This window comes from Falco punctatus (assembly GCF_963210335.1).
Source record: "Falco punctatus genome assembly, chromosome: Z".
Classification (NCBI taxonomy): domain Eukaryota; kingdom Metazoa; phylum Chordata; class Aves; order Falconiformes; family Falconidae; genus Falco; species Falco punctatus.
Window position 1 is genome coordinate 73267826 of NC_137586.1, and position 21108 is coordinate 73288933.

At 43.5% G+C, this 21108-nt stretch overlaps 1 long non-coding RNA gene across 2 annotated transcripts; it reads right to left on the bottom strand.

Annotated features, from left to right (window-relative positions):
• Positions 1-483: 483 nt before the first annotated feature.
• LOC308056845 lies at positions 484-17781 on the bottom strand. 2 transcript variants are annotated; one of them, XR_013924994.1, is made up of 3 exons: positions 16435-17781; positions 15463-15551; positions 484-5657 (listed from the first exon to the last, which is right to left on the bottom strand). It is a non-coding gene; the product is annotated as an uncharacterized lncRNA (long non-coding RNA). The 2 variants fall into 2 exon arrangements; XR_013924995.1 differs by having other exon boundaries at positions 12873-15551.
• Positions 17782-21108: the final 3327 nt, after the last annotated feature.

A 21108-nucleotide genomic window follows, 5' to 3' on the forward strand; every position in this document is an offset into this window, starting at 1 on the left:
TAAGGAGATGAGGGGAAGGGGCAGGACCTGTCAGTAAAGGGTCTTTGAGCCCCTGTGCTTCTTGCTCCCATTCTTGTCCAATAAAACCAATGCATCTGCTACTGGGCCCTGTGTGACAGCCAGCTTGCGTCCCCCTTGACAGGGGAGTCCCACACTGTTGGCTGCCACCATGGGTGATGCATGCTGTGAGCAGGCACTCTCTGCATCCCCGTAACAAACTGCATTCCCCGCTGGATTACTCATACTCCACTGGCTGCTGTTTTTCTTCATGTGCACTCATTTGCAAGCCATTAAACAAGAGGCACAAAGCTGTCTGTAGAATTAGGTCACGTGTGTTGCTTTGTCAAGCCATTGAGCTTGCCAAAACCAGGATTTTCTACCATCACAAGGGAGTTTTTAAAGCTCTGTCCATGGCAAAAGAAAAGAGGAGGAAAATAAAAAGGGGGGAGGGGGGGGGGGGGAGGGGTGTGTGTAGGAAACAAAAGGAAAGAAAAAAAAAACCCAAAAGTAAAAAAGAAAAAAAAACTTTACCCACCTCCCCCACTCCAAAACCTGTGCTAGCAAATAATAAAGGTGAAGTTAGTATCCTGTGACACTTACGTGAAATACTGAATTACTGTCCTTCAATGTGACATTTAATTTCCAACCCAAGCAGATGTTTCTTACCATGCTTAACTCCCTTCTCTTCTAACTAAGCTGCATGTGGAAAAGCAACTCCATTTTATACAGAATATTGTTTTTGTCCAGCGGCGTCTCTCCCTTTCATCTTCCGGGCTAAACATGAACTGAACCCTAGGAGCAGAAAGCAGATAAGCATTGACTCGGAACAGATGCCAAACTGGCCAGCTGTTGATATTCACCCAGGACTTCAGACTCAGGACATCCAGCATCTCTGCTTTTCCATGAACTGCATGTCCTTCCTGATCTCAGGACTCTGGCCACCTTTGCTGAAAAACAGCTCAGGTTCAGTGGCGCGAGAAAAGGTGTGGGGTGAGGTAGTCCCTGAGGCAGGCTAATCTTAAGGGGAAGCCCAGCAACGCAACCTTGCAAAAAAGGATATTGTTGGAATATTTCTGTTTAAAAGTGTTTACACAATGACAGACCCCTAATAATAGGGCAAAGCCAGGAAATCTGGCTGTAAGTGCTGTTGGGAGAGTAGGAGAGTGCCTGGTAGAGGGTGGAAGGGGAGAAGTAGAAACAAAGAGGTTGTCCTGAGCCACACCTGAGAGATTTCACTTTGGGGTGGAGGAACAACCTCAAAACGGGCAGCCCCCACCCCCTTGCATGGGTCTAGATTTCACTGGCTTTTGTGCAGAAATCATATGTTAACCAAGTAGAAAAGTTTAAACAAATAGAAAAGCTTTTGCTTCCCACTTTGGGTTGCTGTTGTCCTGCACCAGGGGACTATCAGACCAGAGGTGTGGTGGAAGCATTGGGTCCTGGAAGCAAGACCGCTGTGTTTCCCACCTAAGCTTGGGTGAGAGCAGGCAGTAAAACTCAAGCCTGCATTGCTCTGGACAGTTAAGCACAACCTCTGTGCTGACTGTGACTAACATCACAAAATTACTTTTAAGACCGAGAGTCCAGAACTTTAGCAATGTCAGATGTGTGCCTGTTGCATAGCACTGAAGCCTCTCTTGTTTTCTGCCTGGCTGACATCCCTTCTGCAGCCGGAACAGAAATACCAGCTAGAAACGAGCGACTTTCTTCATTTCTGTGGTACTGCATCCTGGCTGCTGGGACCAGCAGGGGAGCACAATGACAAGGTCTCCATTGTCAGCATGTTCTGGAGAGCCAGAGAAGGCTGTTTCACTTGAACCTGTGCCAGATCACAACCACAGGCAGAATCCATCTGAAATTTAAGAGGATGTTTGCATAATTTCAATGAAACATTCAGCTGCAGGGGAACTGAAGATATAGCTTGGGTCCAAAGTGTGCATGGGAAAACCTTCATGGTATTACCCGATAACTGGATGGAACAGCATCATCAGTTTGGTTTCAGTCCTGCTGTAGGAGTCGGGCCGGTGTTCCTCCCAGCAAGGTGAAGCTGCTGTTGAGTAGGCATTTCACTGCTCTGAGTGTCATTTTAATTAGTATTAATGTTTTCAACCTTCACTCTGTGTATCAGATTCTTTTTGTTCTTTTATAAGGTAAAGACATTAGTTCTAACTGTGGGATCCATGTACTACGCCACTCTTTATACCTTATTAGCTGTATTTTTTTGGATGTAATAAGTTAGTTTCAGCTACTGCAGCTCTATGCCTGTTGGTTGTGGTGAAGTTACACCAGGAATTAACTTGAGTCAGCATTTTTAGTAATGCATCTAATGTTCTGTGTTATTTGAATGGCTGTGGCTGGAAGGATAATACTAGACATTTCATTTTCTCATTGACAATTATCTCATAGCTTTCCTTTGCTAGGCAGAAGTCTGGGGGGAAAAGCCTCTGGCAGGGCTGGCCTACCCCCACTTACTATCTCTCCCGGAGAGATTTTGGAGGGAGGAACAAGCAGCTAGGCGATGCAGCTGTGTGCCTGCACCATCTCTGCTATCGTCCTGGTCCATCAGGCGAACTGCTCCTCTGGCTGTGCTGCAGATGTGTGTGACCTTGGCAGAATCATGCACTCCTTGCTCTTGCTGCTTCATTCCTATTTTGCAAAACTGGGCTTTGGATAGCCTTGGTTTCATTATTAAAAATGTTTAAAAATTCTTGTTGAATGGACTGTCCTACAGCTACTCTTTCTCCCAAGAGAAGCTTTTCCTTATCTCCAGTGGCAATGACAGGGGTCATTTTCCCCTGCCAACAAATAATAGACAACAATAACTTGTTTCTAAGAACAGAGGAGACTGGAGGAAGTGCTTGTGTATTTCTTAGAAATCTGATAACAGGAAAAGCTTCTAAGCATGAAAATACGTATGACCTTAAATGTTGTTGTGGAATATCTCACAGATATTAAGCACAACTACTGACCCCAGCATGTAAGTATTGAAAGGGTTACATATGGGATGTGACCTTTCTAGGGAGCAGTTGTGCAAGTTGCCTCGTAGGTCCTGTGTTGTTTATTGAAACACTGGATGTGTAACTAAAATACAGCAATAGATTCATGGAGAAAAGACAGTGTTACCTTAATATGAAACTCAGTCTCATGAACATAGGTAAAATACCTTGACAAGGCAGAAGACCTGTGCCTGAACATCTTACCATCATATACATGTTTTTTTTCATTCATAGTGAAAGACTGACTACATGCATGCACACACATACACACACACAAACACCTAATGCTATTTCATCCTGAAATAATAGCAAATATACTAAAAATATCAATAGGAAGGTGATCAAACCTGCTATTAGGAAGAGGAAATGTTTTACAAGTAGAAAATGTAAAATGTGCTTGTTTGTTTTTCTTCTCATTTTGGTTGTTTCTGAGTGTGATGTCTGAGGTAATGAGCTCTGTGCCGCTGAGGAAGTGTTTATCCCTTCAACTTAGGGGTAGTTGTGCATCTGAATCTGCAATTCTGTGCATCTGAAATATGCACATTTCCAGGCAGATTTTGCTGTCATGGAGAACAGTAGTGAAACTTCTTTTAATAGGAACAGGAGCATACAGTGATGTCTTAGTATTTTGCAGTTTACAAGGTACAAAAGAAAATAACTCTCCATTACTGCTGTGAATCTAGACATCATACAGGCAGCTGAGGCTTGAAAATAGAGCCATCCTCTTGTGTTTAAACATTGGTCGTAGGCAGCCACCCCAGACAATAAGCAGCCCTTTTAGGAGAAGAATGGAAAAAATGGTTTTGTTTGAAGTTTGTTTTTTGGTCCCCAGAGGATGATTCTGAGAATGGGTATGAGCTTTAGGGTCTTCTTCCAAAACTGGTCCGGAAAAAGGTTGATCATCAGTTGTTTGGATCCGATAGCATTTGTCTGACATTGCATAAATTCTTGGGCAGCTGACAAAACACCATGGCTCAAAATAGAAATCAAATGGTCCAATGAGATGGTCTGTTACCTGTAACTTCTTTTACAGGGCAGTCAGTGGTAACCCCTCAGGAACCACTGGAACCAATTTGTTGAACTGCATGCCTTTCCTGGAGCCAGTTTACTTGCAGGACTCTGGCCCATGTCTAGATTACACTTCTCTTAGTAGGCCAGTTTACTTACAAAAACAGAAAAACTGTCTTTGGGGAGATTCAGCGTGACTTTCCAAGCCAGGTTTCCTGAAGCTACAGAATAATCACAATGCACAAAATATGCCTGCCCATTATTAAGCTCGTATGTGATCTCTGATCTCCTGCTCAAGTCTCTTAGAAGGGAGAGCTGGATGTGGGTGTGTTTGCAGAGCTCAGACACTTGAGCCTGACCGATCCATGCCCTGGGGAGGCTGTCAGGAGCCTACCAAGGCATCTGCAGCTTCCAGAGGGAGAAATATCATAGTTTTGTAAAAACAGAAGAAAGAAAGGATTGTTATTTTGCAGCTGTTCTTTAGCTTATTTACCCTCTGCAAGGGGAGAAAATGTCCTTTTTTCTCATTTTTCTTACCTTGTAAATTTTCCTGCCATTTTTTTATCCTGAGTTACTTAGACTTCGCAGTCTTTATGTCTGTGGTCAATTAAATTTGGTAAGTATACTTCTGTAAATTTCCTGCTTCAAACATGAGAAATAATACAGGAAAAATGATCACATAGGCATAAAATAGCCATTACATCTTATTCATTTTGAAAACAATGTATAAGGGATTTTTTTAGTTCAGTTTTAAATAAGGATTCTCCCATCCTCTAACTCTCCCTTTCCAATGCCAAATTCAAGCTAGCCATCTATAAAGCCTGTATTTTATATCTGAAAGTTCTTAGTTTTCATATGTGAGACAAAGGAAAATTAATGTTCTTCCTTTTAGCTTTTCGCTACATTCCCATATATATTAAACATATGTGTGGCATGTCCCAATGGTCAGGTCTCTCTCACAAAATCATGTGTGTTTGCATCCACAGCTGTTAAGCGTGTGTTACCTCAGTGTGATTTTGCTGATGATCAACAAAGCAAGGTTTACTGGGAGGGATGTTACCCTTTATTAGACAAACTGATCCAGTACTGACGAAAAACCAGATCTGGTGACAGGCATACAAGCCTTTCTGTATGTCTGAAACAGGAACAAAAGACTGGTAGCTAAATGCATGTGCAAATTAGTTTAATCATGTCATTTCCATAATTAAAGACATTTTGTGTCTGTGGCACAGGGTGATGTCAACAAGATTATAGGACTTTTGATGCCTGGGAAGGTCACAGAAAGAGAAGGAGTTAGCTTTTGCCTCTAGACAGTAATTTCTGAAGTGAAAAGACTGTATTTTGTTGAGAACTTTAATACAGCTTTAGAGAAGAAAAATAGTGTAACACACACTCCTGGGTCAGTCCAGTGGCTTCTGTGCTCTAAAACACATTTGTTTTAAAAGGGAAGCTGAAAAAACACAAGTCAGTCAGATAATGTCTCTGGATAGATCATGTAGGTAGGAAAGGGATCATTAGTCATCATTATTCAATGATCTTTGCAGGATACTCCTTTCCCTTCTTCATGCAAGCTGCAGGTTTCATATGGCACGTTCACTTCTGCACCAGCCAGGGGACGGCATTCCTGCAGGCTAATAGGAACCAGCTGCTTGCCTACAAAAAAGGACAGAAGGAAGAGGTCATGAAAGTTAGATTTTTGCAGCCAGAGGAGACATCCCTTTAGAGATAGGGATGGCTTTGCCAGCCATATTTACCTCCTATTTGTCATCAAAACTACTGCATTATTTTTTTTTCCTGAACAGCTACAAGGGCTAGTGGCCCTATTTCTGTGAAGAGTGAGAACATTTAAGCCCTTTTTGGCAAACAGTAATGGATTTTTTCCCTCCAGAGAAGCAAACCAGTTGATATGCACTTCAGAGGCCTGATTTATACCAGCATTTTTAGGAGAGCTTGAAAGAGGCATGAATAGTGAGAGAAGAAACTTAATACTAAAGTGTGAGTAGTGAGAGAAGACACTTAAAACTACACAGATTCAGTTGGTGGACAGATTCCTCAAATTTCCTACTTGGAGCTCAGGAGGCCTTGGCAGGAACATGCACTGGCTGCTTCACTTCATGAAAGATGGAGCCAAGCAAGAGCAACAAGATAATTAGAAAAAATTACCTGGGACAACTAGGGGTGCTTACTTTAGAGAAGAGAACGTGCAATGGCACATAAACCTTCAAACAAATAGTACAAAGATCAAGTGTTCCATGCATGTGGTAAGAAGTGAGATGGGAAGAAACAACCTTCATTTTCACCCAAAACTTCAGGAGATGAAGCCTGCCCTGGGAGGAGGAACGGGACCTAGCGCAGCTGACAGAGGGATTCTTGGAGGTGGTAGGAAGGAGCCTACGGTTTCAACACTTTGTAGGAAAGGAACTGTGATGCTGCTGTGGTAGTTTCCTGCAGTGACTTCTTGGAGCTTGCAGAGAGTGGTACAACAGGTGAAGATGCAGTATCAACTTGGCATTTTAAGCAAGTTGCAGTCAGCAATTACTTCAGCCTTATGACTTCTACCTAGCCAATGTCTGCATGAGTTTCACCTCAAATTCAGATTTAGACAAGCACAAAATCCCATGGGAAAGCTTTGTAAACACCAAGCCACACATAATTTTGGTTTTCTTTTTTTCTTTCATCTCAGCGGGAGCTTATGCTTTGAAATGAACATGAGCTGTATCTCTCTGATAACAAGCCCATGTTTGACCCAAGTCAGACACTGCTTCTGAACTTCAGCAAAAGCATTCCTCAATTTTAGATTCTGTGGCAGCCCGAAGTCAGGATATTTTTCTTTTGCCTGTGGTTTTCCCTTAAACATTTTTTACCTAAGTTGCACAGTTTTGTATCATTCTGTAAATGAACTGTGTAAGGTTTTAGAACTCCTCTGTTGCCTTTGTGCTTTTCACATGTAGGATGGGGGTTGGTCAGCAGAGATGAAACTGTGTCTTGGATATATTAATTTCATGTGTATTAAACAGGCAAAAATGTTTTAAGTATAGAAGGGCAGAGGACTGCAAATATTATCTGAAATCTAAGCAAGGAGTGAATAAAGTCGATTACTATCATTACTAGATGGCCCAAACATCTTTTCAGTATCACTGGGGTCTGTCCATAATTTTAACTGCAACAGATCATGAAACCATGGATGATGGGAACAAACTGGAGTACAGGGACTTGCAATGTGCTTACAGCCAGAAGCGGGTTATTGGAAACAGTGGTCAAAAAGCCAGGATATGCTGACATGGGACTTAGGTGTTGCTATTGAATTAATGATATCACCAAGAAATGGGAGGGTGGACATGAGTAATGCCCAATGAAATCATTGAAAGCATCTCCCAGGTTGACTGACACCGGCTATATCAGTATATTGTCTGTGGTCCCTTGCAGCATTTCTCTTCCTTTGAAGAAAATACAGAGGGTGTCTTTCTTGACCTAAAATACCTATGCCAGCAGCATTCTGATGCTGAATGTGTATGTTAATCAGAGGAAAAACCTTCAGCCTGATCTCATTTCTATGTCCCACCACAGGATATCAATTGGGTACTTGCTGATGTTGTAGTTGTGTTCCTGCGCAAGGGTAAAACAATTATGATAACACACAGTTCTCCCCTGAGAGACACCAAGATGTCTTACCTATGCTAACCTCAAATGTAAGAACTCTGCCTGATAGATCTTGAGAAAGGAAACAATGAAAGAAACAGAGCAAAACATTTAAGGGGGAAAGCACCAGACAGGAATTTCAGAAGTGGTTCAAAGCATGTTCCAACTACAATGGAAATTTTAGAAAAAAATGAATTAAAATAACTGCTCCAGCATTCTTTAGATAGTCTGCATCGTTTGAGAAAGGATACACTTAAACTATTTATTTTAATTAAAAATAATAAGATTCCAGGGAAAGAAAACCAAAACTTACAACATCATAAAAAAATGGAAAAATACAAGGAGGAAGGAGTGAGCCCAGCCAAAGTTTAATATACAGCATAGCCCAGGGCTTGATTGCATTCATGGAAGACTGAACATAAGATAATGTAATGTGTGTAATAACTGTTTAAGGTTTTCATAAAATAGTGGTTTGGGGATAAAAAAATAATGTGAGTGTAGAAGTGCAAGAAATCCTTGGACATCACTTATCTATGTGCTTGAACTTCTGAAAGCAATTAATTGTTTTTCAAATTTGTGCCCCACTGTACCCTAACTGCCCAGAAATATTTGCCATGTTTTCCTCATTTTTACCAGTTTAATCCATGCTTACGCCTTGTGATTTGTGTCCTTCACATGTTTACACTGTTGCTGCTGCTTTCTTGTGGCAGGCAAGGTCACACTTCCAGATCCACAGTTGACAGCTCCCACTTGTCCTGCTCATCACCCCTTCGGATGTGTCATTTCATAAATGGGTAATGAGGTGGTGGTCCTCCTCAGGGCTGGCTTATGACCTTTCTGAAGCCAAAAGATGTTATACCACCTACTTGGGTGTGACAGATGTGATTTTAGGCTGTGTCTGTGTAGTTAAAACATCTGCTAGTGTTTTTTACAAGGGTATTGGTAAATCCAGTGGAACAGACAGTGACTTTCTTCTCCACCTCACACAGAAGCCTTTGATGTGTCTGGGGTTACTGTTTATCTTTCTAGTGAGGAATAGTCCCAGTCAGGCGATCAGATCTCTCTGTGCTTGATGGTAATTTCCCACTCACGCAAAAGGCATTTTTTGTGCTGTGACCAAAGTAAAATCCCAGCCCCGAAGTACCCACAACCCAAGGTGGATGTGGAACAAGCCCTTGGCAAATTATGTTGCCCATCGTGACACAAAACCCTGGGACCAACAACAACAACAAAATCTTAAAATTTGCCATTAAGTGTTGCAAAAGTTTCCTAGAAGCTGGTGCCTCGTGACTGGAGCCCGGTACTGGATCATGGGGGTGTCAATCACATACCTTCTCCTGCAAAATCATGAGCTGCCAACAAGGCATGCTACCTTTCCTGGTGTCAGTGTAGTCTCAGCCTCACCCCCTCTTCCTTTTCTTTCATTAGTGCTGAAGTGGCATGGGGTAAACCGTGCAACAGACTGCTCCCTTGGCCAGGAGCCCACACCTCACATCGCTTAACTGAGGCTCGTGTGGGCGGGTACCTCTCCGGCCATTTTTGCACTGAAAAGGAGAGGAGCCAACTCTTACCTCACACCAGGAGTCTGGAAAACATCTCTTCTCTCCTCCTCATTAATTACTTGGAAGGAGACGTGCTGCAGCTAACAGCTTGAGGTAATTCACCTAATTCACAGCTGGCCAGGAGGCACTGTGATTGTGGGGGCTGGAAGATCCATTTTTGAACCCAAAAGCTGTAAAGAAATCTCTAACGGCATGATTTATGTAGAAGGCTGCATCAATAGTTTATGGTGCAGAGTAACCCCAGATCATGACATTTTGAACCCTTCAAAAATGCAGGAAAAATCCAGGCTTCAGGCTGGCTGACCTGAACTAAAGCATCTTTGCAGACTGACCCTGCAAAATGCTTATTGTGCAGAGTGAGCTGTATAGGAATGTGCTGTAGCCTGATGGAAAGGACCCTCTTAACTGTGAACGCTGAGGGACACTAGAAGGCAGGTTTTTCAAGTGTCACCCTATCCAGCCTGCTGCAGTAGTCATCATTTCAAAACACCCCAAAATGCTGAGTGAAAGCCTCAAGATGACTGGATTCAGCTTAGGAGAAAATAACCTGAACTACTTTTGGTACTATGTAGTGAGTTCCTTTCCCTTTATTTTACAGTTGCAAGCCCTGTAGCAATCACTTTACTCACATTTTTGAGCTTTTTTCCACCACTGTGAACAGTAGAAACTCTTGAAAAATACATTTCTGTGAGCTCCATTCATGTTCATTCATTTAGTGTAGCCTCAAGCAACAGCTGAATGAGACACAGGACGAGCAAGAGAAATACAGTATTTGATAGGAAAAATATAGAAGAAACCCAACATTATTAATGTCAAATTGATATTTATCTTTACATTTTCAATCTGATTTTTGGAGAAAATTGATTAACTGCTTTTGCCCGCTGCTGCATGTCATTACGAAGGCAACAATAGCAGCAGCAATACATGGTCTTGTGCTGTCTGTGGAGTTTAAGAAACAAATTCATGGGCATACGGGGGCTCACAGCTGGGTGTTGTGCTCCAGAAAAGGTGACAAACTCGCCTTTTGCAATGATAAGCAATCAGCTTGGGGTCATAGTGCCACAGTGTACTTCCAGTGAAATTACACCAATTTAACCAAATCCATTTCTTCTTGTGTTAAAACAGGTATAACACTTTTGTGGAGTATTTAACTTTTGTTAAGAGTGGTTCAAAATTATTTGCATCTAAAATAAGCCCTAAAAAGGGCATAGTCTTGATCGGGAAACTTTTTAGGATGTGATGTAGGAACTGCTCAATTTTCTGAAAAGACTTCCTATTGACTTTGTTGAGTTTTGATCAAATAGTTGCAGGACCGGCATGAGACTTATGTCTCCTGATTTTTAGTGCCCCTGTTAGTTTGTATTCAGTGTGAGATAGTTACGCTGTGAAATTGATGAAGTGTTTGTAGTTGCACATGCAAAATTAAAGGACACTTTTTGGAATGTTGAATTTGGTGGTAAATTCCTCTGAAAGCTTTGGCTTACACAAGGCCTATCATGATTATTTTATTACTCAATGCCAGGTTTGCTATTCCCTTAGCCCATTTGATCTTAATGAGATCCACATTGCAAAAACCCCATGCAGTCTGTACGGAATATATACAACCTTGCATGTTTATTTAATGTTGCTTACTTCAAGACCACTTAGGATGAGGAGAAAGAAGGTGGCTTGGTTCCTGCATGTGCAAAAGTAAAGGCAGATACAAGCTGTGTCAGGAAATTAGGGGCACACTTGGAATTAATTAGTTTCTGTATTGCTTTGAGAATATTATATGCTGGGCTTGAGGAGTGCTGCTGATGTCATCTGCCATGAAAGCACAGCTGGAGCACAGCATGAAGGCAGCAAATCCCTGAGACAGAATCACACTTGGTATTTCAGCCACAGCCACGTGCAGTTTTCTGGGAACTGATGCTGTCTTACAGGCAAGGAAGTTGGTCTGGAAGCTGAGAAGTAGATCCACCGCCATAGGCAGGAGGGATTCCTGCCCAAAGGCAGGGTGGCCTTCAGAGCTGGTGTGGCATGGCCATCCACTGGCTCCTGTGCACCCACCAAGCCCTAAGTCATTTGGGCCTGCCTGCACTTACATGCTGATTTCTGCGTAAATAAACAATGAATACTTCTTGCATCAGGGTAACAGAGATGTCTCCATAGCTGAATGGTAAAGGTCCCTGCAAAGCATCTGCAGCAATAGGATGAGGCTGGCAAAAGGCAAGAAGGTGAGGAATGACAATCCCAGTTTAGGGACAGGAAGGGAAGGCTTTGGCTGGAATGATATCACTCCAGGTCCTGCAGATTGCCTTGAACCACAGACCGGGAACTGAGCTCCAAGTGGTGGTCAAATCCCCGCTCGGTGTGTAAATCCTGAGCCAAACACTGTCGTTGTTAGGGTAGATCCTAACCAAGGAGAGGAACGAAAGCCCTGGTTGAAATGAAGGCTGACTGTATTCTAATTTTCCTGTTGCTGTCATAGTTTAAAACTTGGAAAAAGAGACAAATGGACCAGGTTTAGGTCAGGCAGAGCTCAGTATAAATCAGAATTAAATAGGCTCTGCATTTGTTCATCTGCACTTAGAGCTCAGTAAATGCAATGTCATCTTTCAGCTGAAATTTGGCTGCACTGTGAACTGTTTTGCTCTCTTTCCTTTCCTGCACAGCTGGAAATGAATTCCTCTTCAGTCCTTTTTGGGATGTGGTGAAGAGTGAAGAGAGAGAGGGGAAAGAAATCTGGCAAGGAAAATGCTTGTTCTAGATAAAGTGAAAGAAGTTGAAGTTAAACAAGGCAGTGTCACCTATTTAGGGGTAAGATGACACTTGAATCAACACTGGACCAGTGCAGCAGCAGCTGAAGTGGGGGAAGCATAAACTAGAAGCATTCAGCAGTTTGGGGAGAAGGGGAGTGACTGCTGACCGAGGGTTTGGGCACAGGTCTGTGAAATGTTCATGTGCTCTCAGTGCTCTAAAGTGGGGGGGACAGAGAAAAAGTGCCCTGGAGTTTCACGAAAAAAAAAAAAAAAAAAAAAGTTTGCATTCATTAGAGGTGGCGGAGCTCTGTCTGGGTATAGCAGTGCAGTCACTTTCCTCCTTCCCTGGGAACAAGGAAAAAAAATACAGCCCTAATAAGGCATTTGACACAACTGCAAATGATGAGAGCATGCCACTTGAAGTGAAGCTGCAATGCACAAGGCTCCTCCTGAGCCACAGCTTGATACCAAAAACAACTCAGAGAGTGACTCAGAGGTGAGTCTTTTCCCCATCACCACTATTAGGGCTGCCGGACAGCTCTGCAGGCAGTGGTAGGCAGAGTCACGTTCTCCCTTGCATTTCATGACGCTTGAAGAGGAAGAAAGGTCAGACCATGAAGCCAGCAAGGTTTTGTTGGGGTTTTGCTTTTAGAAAGTATGCTGTGGGTTTTTGCCAAGCTTGAAGTTTTTCCACAAGTCATCTCAACAGCCTGCTACTTCTGCCAGACAGCTCATTGCAGACATCAACTTGAGCATGTATTCTGCTACCAGCTCACGAAACCTAAAGCTTCCTACAAAGATTTTAAACCTACAAGCAGCAGAAGCCAAACCAGAAAGCCAGAAGCACTAGCCTAATTATGCTGAAGCTGTCTGGAGTAATGCTAAGTGACACCAGTTGAGAAGTTTCATGAAGATTAACCACCCACTTCCTAATTGCTTTGAAATTCTTCATTCTCACTGCAAGAGAATTCACCTCTGCAAGGGCTGGTAGAAAGAAATGTGAGGAACCACAAAGAAGAAAAGGCAGGCTGAGTGGAGTTTCTTTTTAAACAAGAAAATGGGGGAAGCTGCCTTGCAGTTTATGCAAGGCAGAACTCAGGAATTAACAGGACATCCCTAAGGCTCCAGAAATACCAACTCAGACTTTTAGATATGAAACCATTTTCTTCTGTTTGGCAGCATACGACTTTCTTATCAGAATAAGCAGCATAATATATAAAAATATCCATAAAGCTAAGCAGGAAAGTGTATTGCAGCTGTTTGCTCATACAGCATCTCTTTAGACTGGGACAGTTTTCTTTGCAGTGATCACTTGCTTTTGGATCATACAGTCTTGCTCTGAGTTTATAATGCTTCCTAAGTTGTGGGGGTGGAGGTGGGGGTGGGGGTGCAGACAGATGACAACACAGATGGCACGTGGACGATAACTGGCACCACAAGAAAAGAAAAGCAAAAGAACAGAGTATCAGCAAGAGTCAAACACAAAAGCTTAATCTAGAATTGCTGTGATTTGACCTGGCTCTACTGTTGGGGCCATTCCAAGGGGTGAAGAGAGAATGAGAAAGCCTGTAAGTCAGAGGCTCTCCATCCTTCTTGTTTAGACATTCACTAACAATTTAACAGTGTTTGCCTAAAAACACCAACCAAGCAATACTGGCACAGCTCTCTATGTGGACAAAGCCTACAAAAAGGAGGGAGGAAGAATATGAGTTATAAATATTAGTCTTTAATTGGATTTCCCACAATACAAAAATCGTTTAATTGTCAAAGACAAGGGGGAATCAGGGAGATCTTGAAAGCGACTGAGATTCACACTTGCGTTGTCTGGCCTACCATGATGTATTACACCATAAAATGTTTTCTTGTCCTTTATTAAAGAATATGTGCCACTCCATCCCACTGCACTCTTTAATACTCCCAAATGAGCCATCTATCACTGTCATAACATTTTAGTAGCTTGCTTCACCTGCTTCAGTATTCCTATGCCCAATTCTACTCGTGCACCTTCATGTGAGGGGCAGTGGGAAAACTCTCACAAAAAGGACAAGTCAAGGGAGAGAGTTACAGACAGCTCCCAGCACCTGCAACTTTGCATCTGTAATTGATCTCTTCACCCTGGGGTGGTGGTGCCCCTGAAGAGCATTTGCCAGAATTTTCTTCTCTTTGTAACAGCCCCATTCACTCATGTTGTCTAACTTTATGGTGTCATCCATAATTTCATCTGCATTCTCACTGTTATTTTTTCCTCAGCAGATTTACTTCCCTTTCTCCCAGAGCTCTCAAATAAAGCACTGTCTCCCATTTGCAAGCAGACCAACACACCCATGAGCCAATATAGTCATATAATGGTAATCGTAACTTACAAGAAATCTAGCAATCACCGGCAGGCCTGTGATAGCTGTCTCCTGAATGTCACCCAGTGGGAAAGGATAGGTACTTGCTTCAGTGACCCGCTTGCATCTGGCATGCCTCTTATTTAGGGCCATAAGAAACAAATTTACACTGCACCACAGAATGTAAAAATGTCACTGTGTAATGTTTGGGGTTTATTCTTTCCCCATGGTCTTAAAATCCTCATTGTATTTGCAAGAATGCTTCAGAGTTACAATTTCACAACCTATTCCACTTCCCGTACCGTCACCCAAAATAGTGGTTTTACAGGCAAAACTGTTCGGCAGTCACAAAAGCAGAAAATAAGCAGCATCACCCATGTGTGTGCAAGGAGATATTTTTCTGGCAGCAAATGAGTGCCACCGGGTTCGTTTCCAGTAGAGGGCAGAAATCGACACAAGGTTCAACAAGCACAAATTTGATGTACTTAGGTTTTGCCAAAGCTGCTCAACCGAGATGGACCCAGATCAAGATTTGCATCCAAAGGAGATTTGAGAGAGTTCAGTGTTGTATATGGAGCTAAACTCACAGTTCACTGCAGTAGCAATGTTCTAAAGGAAAATTCTGCATCTAAACACCACCAACCTTTTGGGGGGATGTTGTGATCTCAGTTTGAACTTGACCCTTGTCATTCAAGCCTCTCTCATCTGTATGGTTTCTTGTTTCCAGAGATGTGAAAAGCCATTATTTCTTAAAGCATACTTCTCATTACGCTTAATGCACTTTTAGTTTCTTAAACTTAATGCCATTATATGGCCTGCATAGCATACTGTTCAATGGCACCTTTGAGAGCTGTGGTACTGGTAGCATCTAGATCATGGCAAGACTCGGGAAAAGAAGAAGAAATTCTAGTTTGGAAAATAGTGTCTATGTAAATCTGGTGATACAGGGGAAAAAGCATTTTTCATGCAAACAGTACTTCCCAGACAGTGAAGTTACAATACATACATGATAAACTCCAGTTTGGGAATGAGCTGTGTTTCGAAATACTTCTTTCCTTATCTCTCCTTTCCCCATGGGATCTTTTTCCCATGTATCTTTGCTACCATCTCCTGTCTACTGGCAGCAACTCTGTCAGCCTTGCACCAGAATGAAAAAAAAGTCCACAGAAGATATTATTCCTACCTTCCAGGACTAGCTGATGGTCTCAGAGAGGCCCAAGATCCTCATAAGGATGTGTCACCCTGTTCCCTGAAGAACATTTTTGCGATAATCTGGTTGAAAAATATGCACAAAGGGGAACATATAAGTTGTCACTATTACCTCAAGAAGCATGATCCTGTAATTAATTCATATTCCTAAAGATTATAACAATTTTCTAAAAGTTTGGTGGTGGTTCTTAATATTGTGTGTAATCTAGAAACCCTGTGGCTTTCGGTTTTACCTTCCCTGTGACCTCAGCCTTACAGGCTTCCTTTCACAAGTGCACTCTCTTGTTTAGGCTTGGCAAAGTATGGGATGAAAGACTAATCAATGCATTTGCTCCACAACTTTAATTTGGTTGAAAATCTTAACTGTTTCCATTTAGCGGTGGTAGTGGTGGTTAATGGGAAAAATAAATAGCTGAGTACTTCTAGCAGCTGAGGCAAGAAAATTACTCCAGCCAGGAAGAAGAAAAAATCTTAAAATGTAGATTAGTATCTAGAAAAACGAAGGAAAGGAATATTTTTCTGTTCCAGAACATACACTGGGGAAAACAAGGAGGAACCATCACACCCTTCAATAAAAATTCTTATTTCTTTATATTTATGATAGCTTTTTGTTACTTGCACGCACACAGCTACTCCCTGAGTATCAATAGCAGATGTTACCCCTACATATAAAGAGGGGAACCACATATAAAGAGGCTGAGGACTGCCTCTTCTGAAATATTTTGCAGAGCTGTGGTCCTGGTGACAGCTGCCTTTTGGAAAGGGCCATGCAAGAAGAGACAGGAAAGATATGGCTCCTTCACACCACACACCCTTCATCCTTACCCACAGCTTATAGCTCTCAGTGACTGTAGCCTCCAGTTTTACCAGGAAAACTGCTTTCCCTCCCACCAGGTCAAGCAGTTAGAGGTGAGTGGGGAGGAACACTTCGCCCACATTGACTAACCTTTTTTGTTCTACTGGTCTTCATGGTTGAGAGCAAGGGTTCAAGGTCGCAGCTGCAAGTGTGCTTGCTGTGAGAAGAGTGACCACAGAAGCAACACTGGTACAGGAACTGATAACTAACACTACCAGAGCCCTTGAGAGCTCAGATGCATAAAGCTGCCTTGTGTCATGCAGTCTCACACTGCAGGGTAGCTCTGTGTGTGGGAAGTCCACAGTGGCGTTGCAATATCCGTAAGCAATTGCTTGGTCATACCTCATTTTGCAAATTAAACCCATTTTTGTTCTCTGGCATTAGTAAGCAAATGTGATGGCAGGTGATTTACCAGATGATGCTCGCACATTTGGAAATTCAAAATAGTTTATAGAATCTGAGAAAATGTACAAAATTCATGGGGGATGATTAAATGAGAGAGTTGCATGATATTACATATGTCTATCTACTGGATTCAAACCCTTACTTCCTTCTTCTCATGATGACTATTAATACATTAGGTTATATACGCTTAATATCCTATGCACACTTACTTTCCTGGTTCACACCATGTGCTGAACTGATCTGTCTACAACTCACACTTGAGTTCTGCTGCCTGCTCCCCTTGCTCCTCTGTCCGTGCTGATGGGTTCCACTCATGCTCTGGGCTTTCTCATGAACATGGGTCTGAGTCGATGGAAGCCTCCACCAGAGGCAGGGAGTCCACCACGGTTTGCTCCTACGTCCCTGGGCTGCCTACTTAGTTCTAGGAGTCTGCCAGCACAGGTTATTTGCAGCAGAGCAGCCTGTTGTTTCAGTGTTGCTGGAGCAAAAGAGCGTTCACTTTCACTGTGACCACCCACCTCCTAGGACAATTAGTACTGCCATAATGACAGTTGTAAGGGTGAGCTTCTTACAATGCTGGAGTGATCTTTAGTAGGGACAGGCTTGATGACAGCAACCTCAAGATGTCTGAAATACCACAGAGATCCTCTAATGGGATTCAGGAATGCCTTTATCCTCATTTGCTGGCTGCAGCTGGAAAGACATATGATTTTAATTTTAGCTAGCTCTCCACCATTTCAGAGACATATTTACAAGAGCACAAACTGACGGAACAGCTCTGCAAAACAACAGCTCATTGAAGTACCACACAGCATATAAAAACCAAAATGCCACAATATAAGACCTACCAAATAAACGTGTGATGGAATAGGCATAAACAAACACAGGATGGTTCTGTGCTTGATATGTGTGCTTTTGCATATTTCTTTCTGGTTGTGTAAGTGGATTTGTGCCTCTCCACCAAACAGCCAGTGGAAGATAACTGCTGGACTGGGCATCTACAAGTCTTTATTTAAAAAAAAAACCAAACAAACAAAACAAACAAAACAAACAAACAAAAAAAACCAAACAAACAAACAAAAAAAAACACCACAACAAAAAAGTAATCTGCTTTTCCTCTTATCATTTTGTTGGATCCTATAATATATATTTTATGTATTTATATATTTATTAATCTGTCTTTCTTTTTCATTTTCTGTGTTAACAGGTGTTTTTGTATGGTTGCCATGGGATTCAAGCAGCATTTGTTATACTAACGAAGACAGATGAAACAACATTCACATTCCATGTGGCCAAAGAAACGATAGGATATTTTGAAGGAAGTGGCCCTACTGCTGCAATCTTGAAGGTTTCTGAGTACATTAATGGTGAGAAGTAGAAAGTAAATCAGTAGGATTAAGAAGAGGATCACAGTTTAGAACAAATTAGACTTACTGCATTAGCAGAACAACAACAGTGATGTGTCAGGAGGCCTAGAAACACACTACACACACACACACCCCTCAAGACAGTTTGGCATTGGAATAGCTCTTGGTGTCCAGAGCAGCAAAGATACCAAATACTTTGTGAGTTAATTTGTTAGCCAGGAGTAAGGCACTGAAGGGAAAGAGCCTAAGCCCCACCAGATATTTTTTAGATTTGATTTAATTTTACTTTTTTAACTGGCTGTGTTTTGTCTATATAGCCAAAAGCTATAAAAACCAACAGATTGTTTTTAAATAACATGTTGAAAGCACTGGTCAGGTCCCTCGCTGTAGGGGTTTCCAGCCTTTCAGTCAGGGCTGTTGCATCTGACTGCGTAAATATGGTATGGCTTGCTTGTTAGGGGTTAAACTCTCTTGTTTTCTAAATAAATTCTGGGTGCTGCAAACCCAAGAGAGGAGGAATCCAGAGCTTCAGGGAAAAGAGAAGGCTCAGTCTGAAAGCTCACACTGGAGTTGGACAATATAGGACTTCGCCTCTGGCTGCTGCCTTGTTATTTGGAAAGATATTTAATTGTTCTTAAGCGTTTGATTGTGAAGAATATCTTGAAACTGTGACAGAGGAAAAAGAACATAGCAGGAGGAAACTTGGTTTATGCATCCTTTCAGCAGCCAAGTGTTTTGTGAAAAAAGAAAGCAAACAAAGATAAGGTTTTTTTATTTGTCTTGAACTGCAAAGAGCTCCTCTTCTACCCCCAAAGCCAGCCTTGCCAGCACACAGCTCTTTCCTATCTCATGTATATACCCCAAAAGAAGAGGAAAAGAAATATCTATCAACTCTTTGACACTTTCTCAACAAAGTACCACCCAATCTGGTCCCATCCCAGGCTTGGCCACTGCAGCAAAACCTGACCTGACACATGCTCTGTCATTGCATGCTGTTCCAGTTGTCCTGTGTGTTCATACAGTACCTAGATAAGATGACACGTAGATTGTATGTGGGCAAGGCACCCACCTCCATCATGGACTTGTCAGGCAGGACTTTTATCCCGCAGCACTCCTGGTCTTACCTGTGTGAGAGGGGCAGTAGTACTGTTCCAGTGTGTGAGGGGTTGTGAGATAAGTGACATTACAGGCATAAAAGCGCTCAGTCCCTGTGGTGAGAGAGGTCACAGTGATTCAGAAGGGTCAGCTGAGCTGAAAATCTTAAAGGAAATCTTGCCTTGTAGATACTGACAGGGATAAGTACATGAACAGCTGCAATTCACTTAGATATGTGCAGTACCTAATGTAATTTCCTTACCTAAAAAGCAGGAAACAAAGCAACAAAATACTCCTTGACATGTGACATCACTTCTTAGCTCAGTTGTAACTCCACAGGAGGCTCGCTGTGTGAGCGTTGGTTATGCCTTTCTTTTGTTTGAACGTGGATGTTGTGGATGTCCCACCCTGTGCACACAGGTACACACGTGTGCATTCCAGAATACACTTGCATTCCCAGGAATGCTGTGGCTTGTCCAGCCAAGCTGCAGGGTCCAGTCCACTCCTAGTAACCCTGTTCACCAGCTAGCATTAGTAGTAATGACAGAGGATTTGCTTCCCAGAAGTACTGAGCTGCTTTCACTTAACATTTAGGCAAATTTACCTTCCCAAAGCGCTACTGGAAAAGTATCTGGAAAAGTCAACAGAGGTGTCAGGGGTTGTGTTAGCTTGTGCTCTTTCAAAGCATTGCTTGGTGCAGCACAGGACTGAGCAGATAGTTGCCTCCCTGAGCCCAATGGCAGTGAATGTTGAACAGGAAAAGGTAACCGAGGTTGACTGCACAGTTTTCTATTTGCCATATTGATAATGCTTCGGTCAAGATAATGCTCTATCTAGTGGTTAAATTGCTGTGTTATCTGAACACCAACCACTGCTGAAAAACCCAAAGGCAAATTAACTTCAAGGTTTCACCACTCAAAACTGTTTATTTTAGCCACAGCAATGTGTACCCAGTGAGACCATCAAACGAAGGCACAATCAGCAGCAGCTCCAGAGGTATCTTTGCAGTGCTCATGATAACAGTCACAGGTCGCAGGCAGCTGACTGCAGAACAGGGTCCTGTGGCAGTTAATGGGTGGATTGCCAAAGGAGCTGGGTAGGGAGCAACGACATTACGCGGTGAAGCTGCTTCTTTAGGGTCCTTCCTCCATGCCTTGTCACAAAGCTGCAGGGAACAGTATTGCTGGGGTCCCTTCTACTGGCTGCCCTTGAAAGTCCTTGAAACACTCAGATCCAGTCCGAGACAGGGGGCACCTAGATCTAGAAGACAGGGAACAGTTACTTGCTGTATTGGATTTGCATAGCAAGGTTGGTTTTGGTTGGTTGGGGGGGGGCCACGGAGGCTGCAGGGGTGGCTTCTGTGAGGAGGTCCCAGAAGCTGCCCCCGTGTCCCACAGCGCCAGCACCAGCCGGCTCCAGGCCGGACCCGCCGCTGGCCGAGGCCGAGCCGGCAGCGAGGGCGGTGGCGCCTCGTGGGTGACGGCTGGGAAGGGGGAAAGTCGCTGTGCAAAGGCGACCGCAGGCAGCGGGGAGCGAGAGCGTGAGCGCAGCCGCCCTGCAGGCACCCGGGGCAGGGCAGGGCAGGGCAGGGCAGGGGGGGCTCCGGGCGCCGGAGCAGAGGTTCCCCCCCAGCCCGTGGGGAAGCCCCCGGTGAGACGGGCTGTGCCCCCAGCCCCTGGAGCCCACGGGGAGCAGCCCCCCCCCCCCCGCAGCCCGGGCAGGGCCCCACGCCGGGGCAGGGGGACGCCCCGAGGGGGCTGTGACCCGCGGGCAGCCCGCGCTGGGGCAGCTCCGGGCAGGGCCTGTGGCCCCGCGGGGACCCGGGCTGGAGCCGGCTGGGCCGGGGGGGCTGCGCCCCGCGGGGGGGCTCACGCTGGGGCAGGGGCAGAGTGAGGAG